Genomic DNA, 12,169 nt, shown 5'->3' with positions numbered 1-12,169 from the left:
CGTGCTTCAGGCTGCTCCGCTGGCGCTGGAGACCCCCCTGTCTTAGGGCGCAGGAGCGCACGTGAGCCAGGAAGTCCATTTGGTGCATCTGAGCTGGAGTCGCCCTATTTGAGGGCACTTGAGCGACCCTGGTGCTGATTCCTTGAATAATGCTTTTCCCAAATCGATTGGTTGACCATGGTTCTTGCCTTTATTGTATCCTACAAAAAAAGACAACCATATAGTATTAAAAAGGAATCCTTCTAAGACATAGAGAAAGAAAATAAAAAAAGAGCCTTTAAAAGTTCTTCTTCAACTTCCCTTTCCTAGCCTTAGCTTAAGTTAATACTCCTTTGAATGGAATGCCCTAAATGGATTTCCATCAAAAGCAGCTTCAATTCAATATCTTGACCAAATTCAGCATCTTTGATTCAACATAAAACAGCCCAATTACCAGGGGTCACTCTGCAAAATAGAAAAGTCAAAGAATAGGGACCAATTAGCAGATGAGAAAAGGGTTATTCAACAATTAAAAGAAATTAACATCCATTTAAATAAAACTAAAAAAACTAGAAAAATATTAATTTCCTAATTATTTAAAAACTCTACAAAATAAACCTAAAAACCTATTTTTAACTAAAAATTTACAGAACCTAAGATTTAATAGAAAAAACTAAAATTAATCTAATTTTATACAATTAAGAACAAAGATGAACTAAAAATGACTTCTAAACACAGAAAAATGGGGAAAATAGAGAGTTATCATGCACGAAACTTCATCCATCCCTCCTCAATTATTTTGAAATTCCCACAATGAGTGTCATGTTGTTTGTCTCCAGACATATAAAGACTTGTTAGCCTTGTCTTGAAGTCCCTTCATCTGATGGTTATGTGGGATAATATTTTCTTTCTAATTTACTATGTGTTCGGAATGTCAAAATTTTGATGTTGTAAACTAAAAAATATGTTAATGAAATATTAAACACTATATCTATTTCAAGTAATCATACCAGAATATCCTATCATAGAAGGTTTTTTTTATCTTTAGGACGTCATCCCAAGATGTAATGACAATAGAGACATGCATTTTGGCCAACATGCCAAAATAGCTTCAAAAAATTTCTAAATTGGGTTTTTAGGTATACTCAATTGATGATCAATCTCGACCACCAACCTCTCCATACCAATCTTTCAAGATGTGAAATCAGGCAACCGAGTCACAAATCTACCATGTCCGCTCTTTCCTGATCCATAGCTCATCATACTCGAAAACACATTGTTAGTACATCATATATGAAAAATAAAACAATTTATCTCTATAAAGTTATAATAGGAAAAATTTTTAAAAAAAGCAAAAAATAATAAAAAGACACCTATTAAGATATTGTTTTCTCCCATATGTCTTCATTGTGATCATTTCGAAAAATAAAAATTAATAAAAGCAATAATAATAAACCAAAAACATAACTAACTTTATATATTTGAGGGTGGTGTCAATGATGGAGTAGAGGAGTCGCCGTCGAAAAGGGAGAAAAGAGAACTCAGTACTAATGAGGGAGAAAAGAGAACTCATTACCAGTGAGGGAGAAAAGAAAACTTGTCACTGCTTAAAATGATGTCCATGTACGGAAATAATCAGTCAAAATGAAAGAAAAGCATACCTAAAACATCTAATGAAAGTGTGTTTGTGTTAAATGATGCAGAAATTACCTTTGCTTGTCGCCAAAGTTGTTGTCGAACTGTGTTCAAAAGCTAAAGAACATTGACTGTGTAGAGATAGTGAGCAAAATGCACTCTCTCGCACTATTTTTTTTTTTGTCATAAAATAACATATGACGTCAGTGAACAACCTAGCCATTGTCATAGTAAATTATACAGTGGATGCCCTAACTGGCTGACGTCTAATTGGCACTCAAAATCCATTTTCGCTCTACATTTTTTTATTAATTTTATAAACACATTTAGACATTGGCCCTATCAACTTTCCGACATATAAATTTTATATGGAGAGCGAAACATCTTTTCGGTTCAAGTTTTTAATGAATCCAATAGACTTAGACGATGTTTCTTTAACCCAACCAATGTCTAAACGACTATATACATCAACTTTGAGGATTTCCAACATCATATGCTTCATTTTCTTACGGCTTGAGCTCGGCAGCATAACAACTCAAGCTAGGTAGCTTGACAGCACGAGCTTAATAGCTTGTCAACCTAAGCTCTACAGTTACACAGCTAGAGCCTGAGAAGTGTTCAACATCGTATTGGACATCGATGGAAAAGTAAAGCCGACTTTGAACTACTTTATGACGTTAGTTAGGTTGGATAGCCAACATCTATTTCATCATTTTTTTACAAAGGTTGAGCTTAACAGGTATTCAACGTGATATTGAACGTTGATGGTCTACCAAAACTGACTTTGAACATGTTTATGACGTCGATCGAGTTAGTTGACCAACGTCTAATTCCTGATTTGGTTTGCATGTACTTGTAGTTTACCCCCACCCCCCTATGTTTCACTATGTTGACTTTTGGTGATAAGAGTTGATTTAGTGCATGACTAGGGGCAATCTTGGGCAACTACCACCCTTTGATCCTAAAATTGATAGGACTTTTCATCGGTAAGCTAGGCATTCTAAGAATTTTTCTTTAGAGATAGTCCCACCATTTGAGTCCATACCATTAGAGTCTCAGCATTCTGATTATGTGTCTACTACTTCATACGTTGTGCATACCACATCTGATTTTGCATCTGCATGTGATTGTGCATCTGCATCTTCATCTTCATCTACATCTGCATCTTCATATTTTCAGCATACTGAGAACAATATGGCTCAACCTCCACCTCGCGAGAGGACTTTTAAGGAGTTGGCTGCACCTGACTTCACATATGAAAGCTTGTGCCATCCAGTATCCTGATGAAGGCATGTCATATGTTCTCAAAACTGGACTGATCCATTTGTTGCCCAAGTTTCATGGTCTTACAAGTGAATGCCCACACAAGCATCTGAAGGAGTTCCACATAATATATTCAACAATGAAGCCTCCAGATGTTCCTAAAGATCACATATTCCTAAAGGTGTTTCTACATTCATTAGAGGGGGTGGCAAAGGATTGGTTGTACTACCTTGCGCCTTTGTCTATCACGAGTTGGGATGATCTTAAGAGATTATTTTTGGATAAATTTTTCCCAACATCTAGGACCATGGCCATGAGGAAAGATATTTCTAGAATTAGGAAACTCGGTGGTGAAAGCTTATATAATATTGGGAAAGATTTAAGAAGCTTTGTGCAAGCTACCCACACCACCAGATCTTGGAGCAAATCCTTCTCCAATACTTCAATGAAGGTCTAAACAACTTGGAAAGGAGTATGATAAACGCTGCCAGTGGTGGAGCCTTTGGTAACATGACACCTACTGAAGTCAAACATTTGATTAAGAAAATGGCTTCTAACTCTCAACAGTTCAGCGCAAGGAATGATGCTAGGTTCTTATTTTGCAGATATAAAGATAAAGACCAAGCTTGATGCTCTTGTTAATTTGATGACTCAATTGGCTAGGAATCAGAATCAGAAGTATGCAATTGTTGCATGTTTATGTGGTATTTGGCCTTCCAGTGACCATTATACTGATGCTTGTCCATCTTTGCAGCAATCTATTGGCCCCGATTCACCTTAAGCTTATGCTGCAAACATCTACAACAATAGGTAGTCGCAGCCACAACCACAACAGCAGCAAAATTATGACCTCTCTAGCAACAAATACAACTCAAGGTGGAGGAATTACCCTAATCTGAGATGGTCTAATGTTTTGCAGCAGCAACAACTTCCACCACCACCACCATTCCAGAATATTGACGATCGAAGTAGACCGTTTGTGCCTCTACCACCAGTCCAACAATATCAAAGGCAACAACATCAACATGATATGTCTGCACCAATAACTCCTCTTCAACCTTCTACCTCTGAGTCGTCATTGAAGGAGTTAGTCAGGTATATGATTATGCAAAATATGCAGTTCCAACAAGAGACCAGAGCGTCGATCCAGAGCCTGACCAATCAGATGGGGCAGATGACCACACAACTAAATCAAGCATAGTCACAAAATTTGGATAGATTGGCTTCTCAATCTGTGCAGAATCCTAGAAATAAAAATGTCAGTGTCATCACCCTGAGATATAGGAAACAAATTCAGATATCCACTATGTCGCCTCTTGCACCTGCACCTACATCCACACATGCACACTCAGCCTAATAAAGAGGATGATATTGCTACATCTAAGAGAAAAAAAAGAAGAGTAGGCAGGTACAAGCAGGAAACTTCAGCAAGTGGACCTTCTTCTTCCCCAACACTTCTTTTGACATGAACCTTATAGAAATTCTTACAATATTTACAACTAACTATATACAATACCACTTTTTATATTAGTTAATATAAAAAATCACTATAAAAAGTGATTTTTATTTGTATTTTGTTTATAGCTTTATATTTTTTAGAAAAATTTAGTTGTTTTTAGCGTGAACAAATTACATATAGTATTATCATATAAGCAAACAATACACATAATATAGTTTATTAAAAGAAATACTGAAATATAAAAAAAAGTAAATAAATTTCCAAAACATTTATAATGCACTTCTCATTTGTAGATACTTAAAAGATAATATTAAAAAAAATTTTTAATTAAACTTGTAATTATCTCTTTAAATACAATTAACTTTTATTTTTCAATTTTTGTTAAAATTATTTCTCATATATACACCATTGGTTAAAACATATTATAATAAAATTAAAATTTTAATAATGATATAAAAACAAATTATAGAAATATTTTATTAATAGAAGTCAAATATTTTTAATATTCAAAATTAATATAAAAGATAAAAAAGAAAATCATGCAATCATTATTTCTGATAATAAATAACATGTACTAATACTGCAATTAAAAAAAGTTATTGATTATTAGTGTGGTGACTTCCCGGATACCACGGCAAGTTGAAACTAAAAAGTATCTTACTTTTTCAATGAACTTAGAAGTCAAATTTCGAGATATATATATATATATATATATATATATATATATATATATATATATATATATATATATATATATATATATATATATATATATATATATATATAATGTCTTTGATATAATATTATACATATAAGTAATGGTAATTAATATAATATAAAAATAATTTAACTATGTTAGAACTCTTTTATAAATTGAAACTTTTTAATTGAGTTTTTATTAAAAAAATTTATTAAATATATAAAAATTTTATATTTTTAATTGAGTTGATGTGATTAATATATGAGAATTAATAATAAATTATATTTATATAAATATCTAATTTATCATTTTTTTTATAATTTACTTTTAGTTAAAAAACTAAAGTAGTGAATTTTGAATTAAGAAAATAATTTTGTTGATTTCCATCTAACTTTATTAATTATATATATGATTCTTTGTAATTTTCTCAAACAAATATAAATTTTCTTGTGAGAACAAAAATATTTTATTTTATACGAATAATTTGTTGATTGTCGTTTAATATTATTGTTGATGTGAAATTAAACTGTTGGGGTTAATACAAATAATTCTTTTGTGGTTAATATATATATTAAATTATTGTGATTAATAAATTATGTATGAAATTTTAGGAGTTAAGTAGTTTTTATCTGATAAGAGTGCATATGTTGTGTCCGATTCTGTTCTTAATATATAATATATATATATATATATATAAAACACTTAATTAAAAATATCCAAATATACTATAGACTTGAAACCTAATTAGTTCCAAAAATTCAATGTATCATCATCTTATAAACCCTTTTCTTTCTTTCTTTTCTTCTCTTATCTTCTCATTTCATTACATTCTCAACCGTAACTCATCTAAGAAGATCAAATCAATATAATGTAATCTGGATAGACCCATATGCGTAGTGGTCTTTATCAAATAAAGATTAAAAAATATCAATTTTTTTTTAAATTACACGTATAAATGTTACATATAGATATATGATCATTGAAGCGACTCAATGAAAAATTTATCAGTAACAAAAATTCTGTTGAAGAAAAACATAACTTTCATTAGCTTTGAGACTATAATGTAATTAACAGAATATTTATTATACTTCGATATTGAACATTTAACGTATGGTGATGTTGGTTGAATTCTAATAAAAAATTCATGAACTTTTGATAATAAGTTTGAACTCTAAAAAAAAAGACTTTGATTAGAATATTATGAATGAAAGAAGAAATGAATATTAAATCATTCATCATACGTTAACTTATTATAATTTAACAATTATATTATAGTTTAGAGTTAACTTAAAGTTGTAAGTTTGAAAGAAATATTATATTAATGTTTTAATGATTATATAATAAAAAATAGTTCATATTATCTTATTCTTAACTAGGTTTCAATATTATTAGTAAAATTAATTTATTACTGATTTAGTAATGAATTCATGGAATTACATACCAAGAAGTGTTCTGATATTTGTTGGATTAAAAAATATTATTGATTAAATTAAAAATTTTAATTTTATATATTTTCTTTAAGTAAAATATTATTATATGTTAGTACAAAAAATATAATTAATATTGTACTATATAGAATATATCTATCGGAGTTAATGGTCATTCATGAGCAATTATCAGGTATTAATAGGTCAGATTGTCCTAGGCTTTACGATATTAGTAATTGATTATTGGGTTTGATTGCCTAAAAATATATTGCAATAATGGTTAATCAACTTTTTCTATCATAATAAAATAGTCACCTCTCTTTATGAAACATATCTGACTTGAGGGTCTGAGGGTCGGAGTGTCTTATGTAGGTTAACAACTCATCAAAGTGGATTGCATTCTCGGAGAGGATTGAAGATCAAAATAGAGTAGAGCAAGGAAGGACGATCGACCCTCAGACCAATTTAACCGAAACATTTTGGCACTCACCGTGGGGCCTGAGCGGCATCCCCATGAAGCCACGTAGAACCATACTCGTGATCGGTCTCGACATCGCTATTTCGGATCAACATCAAGTTTTGCGACAAGAGTAAAAAAATTCCATAATAATTTCTAAAGACCTTAACTTAGTCAGGTTCTAGCAACTCTTAATTATAAAATATTATGCACTTGCAACAAGAGTAAAAAAATTCCGTAATAATTTCTAAAGACCTCAACTTGGTCAGGTTTTAGCAACTCTTAATTTTAAATTATAAAATATTATGCACAAGATGGTTTAGAGTTGCATTCAACTTGGTCAGGTTCTACCAACTCTTAATTTTAAATTATAAAATAGGTTTAATAGCCAATTTAGTCCTCACTTTGGTTGAAAAATCTCAATTTAGTCCCTCATTATAAAAGTGTTTTGAATTAGTCCTAACTTTTAAAATAGTGGGTCAGATTGGTCCTTTCTGTTAAATATAAGTTAACAAAATTAATGGATGATGATGTGACACAACTTAAAGCTAACGAGGGACCAATCTAACACATCAGCTTTAAGCTGTGTCACATCATCATCCATTAATTTCGTTAACTTATATTTAACGAAAGGGACCAATCTGACCCACTATTTTAAAAGTTAGGACTAATGTAAAACACTTTTATAACGAGGGACTAAATTGAGATTTTTCAACCAAAGTGAGGACTAAATTGGCTATTAAACCTATAAAATATTATGCACAACATGGTTCAGAAATGCATTCAACATTGTGAGGTTCTACCCGACTCTTAATTTTAAATTATAAAATATTATGCACAACATGGTTCAGAAATGCGTTCAACATTGTTAGGTTCTACCGACTCTTAATTTTAAATTATAAAATATTATGCATAAGATGGTTCAGAGTTGCGTTCAACCTTGTCAGGTTCTACCGACTCTTAATTCTAAATTTTAAATTATAAAATATATTATGCACAGGATGGTTCAGAGTTGCGTTCAACTTGGTCAAGTTCTACCAACTTTTAATTTTAAATTATAAAATATTATGCACAAGATGATTTAGAAATGCGTTCAACCTTGTCAGGTTCTACTGACTTTTAATTCTAAATTATAAAATATTATGCACAAGATTGTTCAGAGCTGCGTTCAACCTTGTCAGGTTCTACCGACTCTTAGTTTTAAATTATAAATTATAAAATATTATGTGCAGGAAGGTTAAGACCTCCACAGGTCAGGTTCTACCAACTTTTAATTTTAAATTATAAATTATAAAATATCATGTGTAGAATGGTTCAGACCTATCTTCAAATGTGTCAGGTTATAATGGCCGCTCGGGGGAAGTCAGAAAAATGACTTCAGAAATCCCCGCTCAACGCAGGAAGTCAAAAAAATGACTCCTGCCTCAAGCCGCTCGGGGGAAGTTTGAAAAAGGGTTTCAGAAATCTCCGCTCAACGCAGGAAGTTTGAAAAAGAACTCTTATCAATCAACTACTCAACAGGTTCAGCTTTGTCAAGTTCCAATACCTTTTCATTATAAAAATAAATTATAAAATATTGAAACGTTTACTTTATTTTATTTAGGCTTAATACCTCTTTTTGTCCCTTTTTACAAGGGAAATGTTCAAGTTCGTCCTACCTTTTTTAAAAAGTTCAATGTAGTCCCAAGTTGTGAAAAAAGTGTCCAATTAAATCCTTTTTGGTCACGGCGTTAAATATTTAACGATCCAGCTGACACTATGCAACGTGGCTGTTTATCTTCGTAAGGTGGCAGTTGACGTGGCAGTGACAGTGTAAAAAGAAGAGTCAAAAGAAGGAATTTTGGAAAGAAGAAGAGTTCCTGTAAAAAGAAAACCCTAACTCGAAAAACCAATCGTGAGTCAAAAGAAATGCGAGAACAGAAACCTCTGTGCTGCGTAGTCGCTAGAGATGCTACGGTCATGACCACTGTGCCCGCGAACCAGAACAGAGAGGATGAGGATCTCCTGCAACGTTAAGCTCGAACAGAGAAAAGAGGGAGAACAAAATTGGGGTTTCCGCAAAGAAGAGGAAGGCAAACAAAATTGGGGAAAAAATTCTTCAGATTAGGATATTGAGATGAATCAGCATTTGGGGTTTAACTAGAGTAATTAGGATTCAATTGGTTTAATTAAATTTCTCACTTAGAATTAGAGAAATAATTAAAATTTATCACTTACAAAAGAAATTAACAACCCCAAATTATTTTTAATTAACGTTAACAGGAAATAAAAATTCTTACTTTATATAACAACCCCTAATTAATTTTAATTAACATTAAAAGGAAACCCTAATTCTTACTTTATTTCTAAATACTATTAAAAGGAAACCTAACCACTGATCTATTCCTTCAACATTTTGGAAGAACTGGAAATACAAATTGGGTGATGAAATCTGCAGAGCAAATTGTGCGTTTACCCTTTTTGAGAGAGAAAAAGGAAGCCCCACACTACTCTATTCTACATTTAATTGTCAAGTTCTTTGTAATTCTTACACCTAACAACAAGATACCTGTTTTTAGTGTTTAGAAAGGAAAAACAGAGCCAGCAAAAAATGGCCGTGGGAGGATTCTCCATTGATGCTTCTTCAACCAGGGGCTTCGACGGCAAAATTACACTCTCCGTTCTCATCACTTGCTCTTCAAACAGTTCCAGTTTTTTAATCACTGCCACTGCCACGTCAACTGCCATGTTAGGAAGGTAAACAGCCACGTTGCACAGATCACTCCACGCTGTCAGCTGGATCGTTAAATATTTAACGCCGTGACCAAAACGGATTTAATTGGACACTTTTTTCACAACTTGGGACCACATTGAACTTTTTAAAAAAGGTAGGACGAACTTGAACATTTCCCTTATAAAGAGGGACAAAAAGAGGTATTAAGCCTTTTATTTAAAAGCATATTTTTTAGAGTTAAAATCTCTTGCACAAGAAAAAGTGTCAAAGAGAACTCTTAGCATTTTCTATTGAGTCTAGGGAATAGTTCCAAAGAGAACTCCTAGAGTTCGCAGCTTTGAACAAGGAGCAATGAAGACTTAAAGCGCATCGAAGATAGACTCTCTAAATACAACATGAACTACTTCTTTTAAAGCTCATAATAATCCCTATGCACCTCTTTCAACAAAGAGCTCGCTCGGGCTTAGGGGCTTATGTAGTATATAAAATAAACCGATCGGAGTTAAATGTCATTCATAGGCAATTATCAGGTATTAATAGGTTAGATTGCCTTATGCTTTACAAATATACGATATTAATAATTGATTATTGAGTTTGATTGCCTAAAAATATATTGCACTAATGATTAATCAATGGACTTAGCTGTCACAAGTCCTATAAATATACAATTGATGTTCAGGTACGATAATATTTTTCTATCATAATAAAATAAGGGTTAAATATGTTTTTAGTCCCTAAACTATTGGTCGTTTCTGGTTTTCGTCCCTCTTTCAAAGTAAGGTACAATTTGGTCCTCATTCTTTTCGAAACGATCGTTTTAGTCCTCGGAATTTTGGTTTTTTGTCCTCATTTGTTGCTAAATGAGGACCAAATTTTTAAACAGTGTTTAATTTTCGAGGACTAAAACAAACGTTTCGAAAAGAATGAAGACCAAATTGTACCTTACTTTGAAACAGGGACGAAAACTAGAAACGACCAATAGTTTAGGGACTAAAAACATATTTAACCCATAAAATAATGATCTCTCTTTATGAAACATATCTCACTTGAGCGTCAGAGTGTCTTCTACAGGTCAACAATTCATCAAAGTGGATTGCATTCTCAAAGAGGATTGAAGATCAAAAGAGAGTAGAGTAATGAAGGACGACCGACCCTCAGACCAATTTAACCAAAACAAATATAAAATTGGAGAAGTTTTAAAATTAATTCAGTAAAACTAAATCAATTAAGTTAGTTAGTAAGGAAAAATATTTTTTAAATATGGTTTAATTAAAAAATATGATTTATTACTAAAACTATAAGAGAGAAAAAAATGCAAAGGATGATTTTTATTGGATAAGAAAAATGAAATATTAAAAAATTTCAAATATATATATTTTACTGCTTCAAATATACACCACGTTCAAAATCATTCTCAAAAGTCTTAGTTTGTTGACAAAATTTAGGATTTTATGAGTCTAAGCGTTGACATAAGAAGATTAGTTTTAGTGTAGATATCCACGTAAAACTTTAATATATTTAAAAGAGAATTGTTTTTGAAATCATGATTATATAATGGCCTAGAGGGATCCTGATTGGGAAAAACGCCCTAGTGTGGCCAGTCATGGGGCAAGTCGTAATTAACCGAGATTTAATCCTGTCAACCTGGACAGTCAAGAAGAAAGGGAAGCAAACAGTAAGGTCATACCTTCATTAATACCTCTACAAACCGTACGGTCAACTGGCTTACATCTATCCACGACAACTATTTTGGAAGCTCCTATGTCGGAGAAACCTCCTCCTGTATTAGATAAATATGATGGTTCCACAGATTCAGATGATCATCTCAAAACGTTTAAAGAATACATTATGTAAGCTTAAAGAAAATGACTAGCTAATCTTCTATGTTGACTACTGTGGTGGTATCATCTCCAGGAGGATTGGCGGGGTCTTAATTACCTTCACCTTCTGTAGTAAATGTTTCTTCATTTACACCTTCTTTAGTTGCTTCTTCCTCAACTATTTCCTCTTCAGCCGAAATCTCTGCTTCAAATTCATCATCTAGGATGTCCTTTAGTGGTACCAATTCTCCTTGGTACATATCCTTCCTTCATAACATCGAACCCAGCCCCATCAATGGACACATTCAGAAGATGGGGGATTTGCCTCAACACCTTTTCAAAGCCTAGACTATGTTCTTCATAGATAGCCTTTTTCATCTCCGCAATTTGTAGGTCTTGGGCTTGTATTTTTGCACCCAGAGCATCCTTTTCAAGTAGGATATTACCACAAGTCGAGCTAAGGTTTCGACTCTAGGCCATCATCTCTTTCAGCTGGTCTCTTAGATTCACAATGGTGGTAGTATGTTCTTTGTCTCGCTTCTTAAGGTCTTCATTTGTTTTTGCAAGTTCCTTGTTCTGACCTTTAAGCTCAAGGTTGGCTCTTTGCGCATCTCCCATTATGCGCTTGACATCGGCCAATAATTGAGAAGACCTTGCTTGCATCTCTTCGCATTGTGCATGAGCAACAATTTCTTCCTCCAATTTCCACTGGGACT

Source organism: Vigna umbellata, chromosome 1 (assembly GCF_029865625.1).
Source record: "Vigna umbellata cultivar VRB3 chromosome 1, Vumbellata_1.0, whole genome shotgun sequence".
NCBI classification, from domain to species: Eukaryota; Viridiplantae; Streptophyta; class Magnoliopsida; order Fabales; family Fabaceae; genus Vigna; species Vigna umbellata.
The sequence above is the reverse complement of the archived record's forward strand: the minus strand, read 5'-3'. Positions refer to the sequence as shown.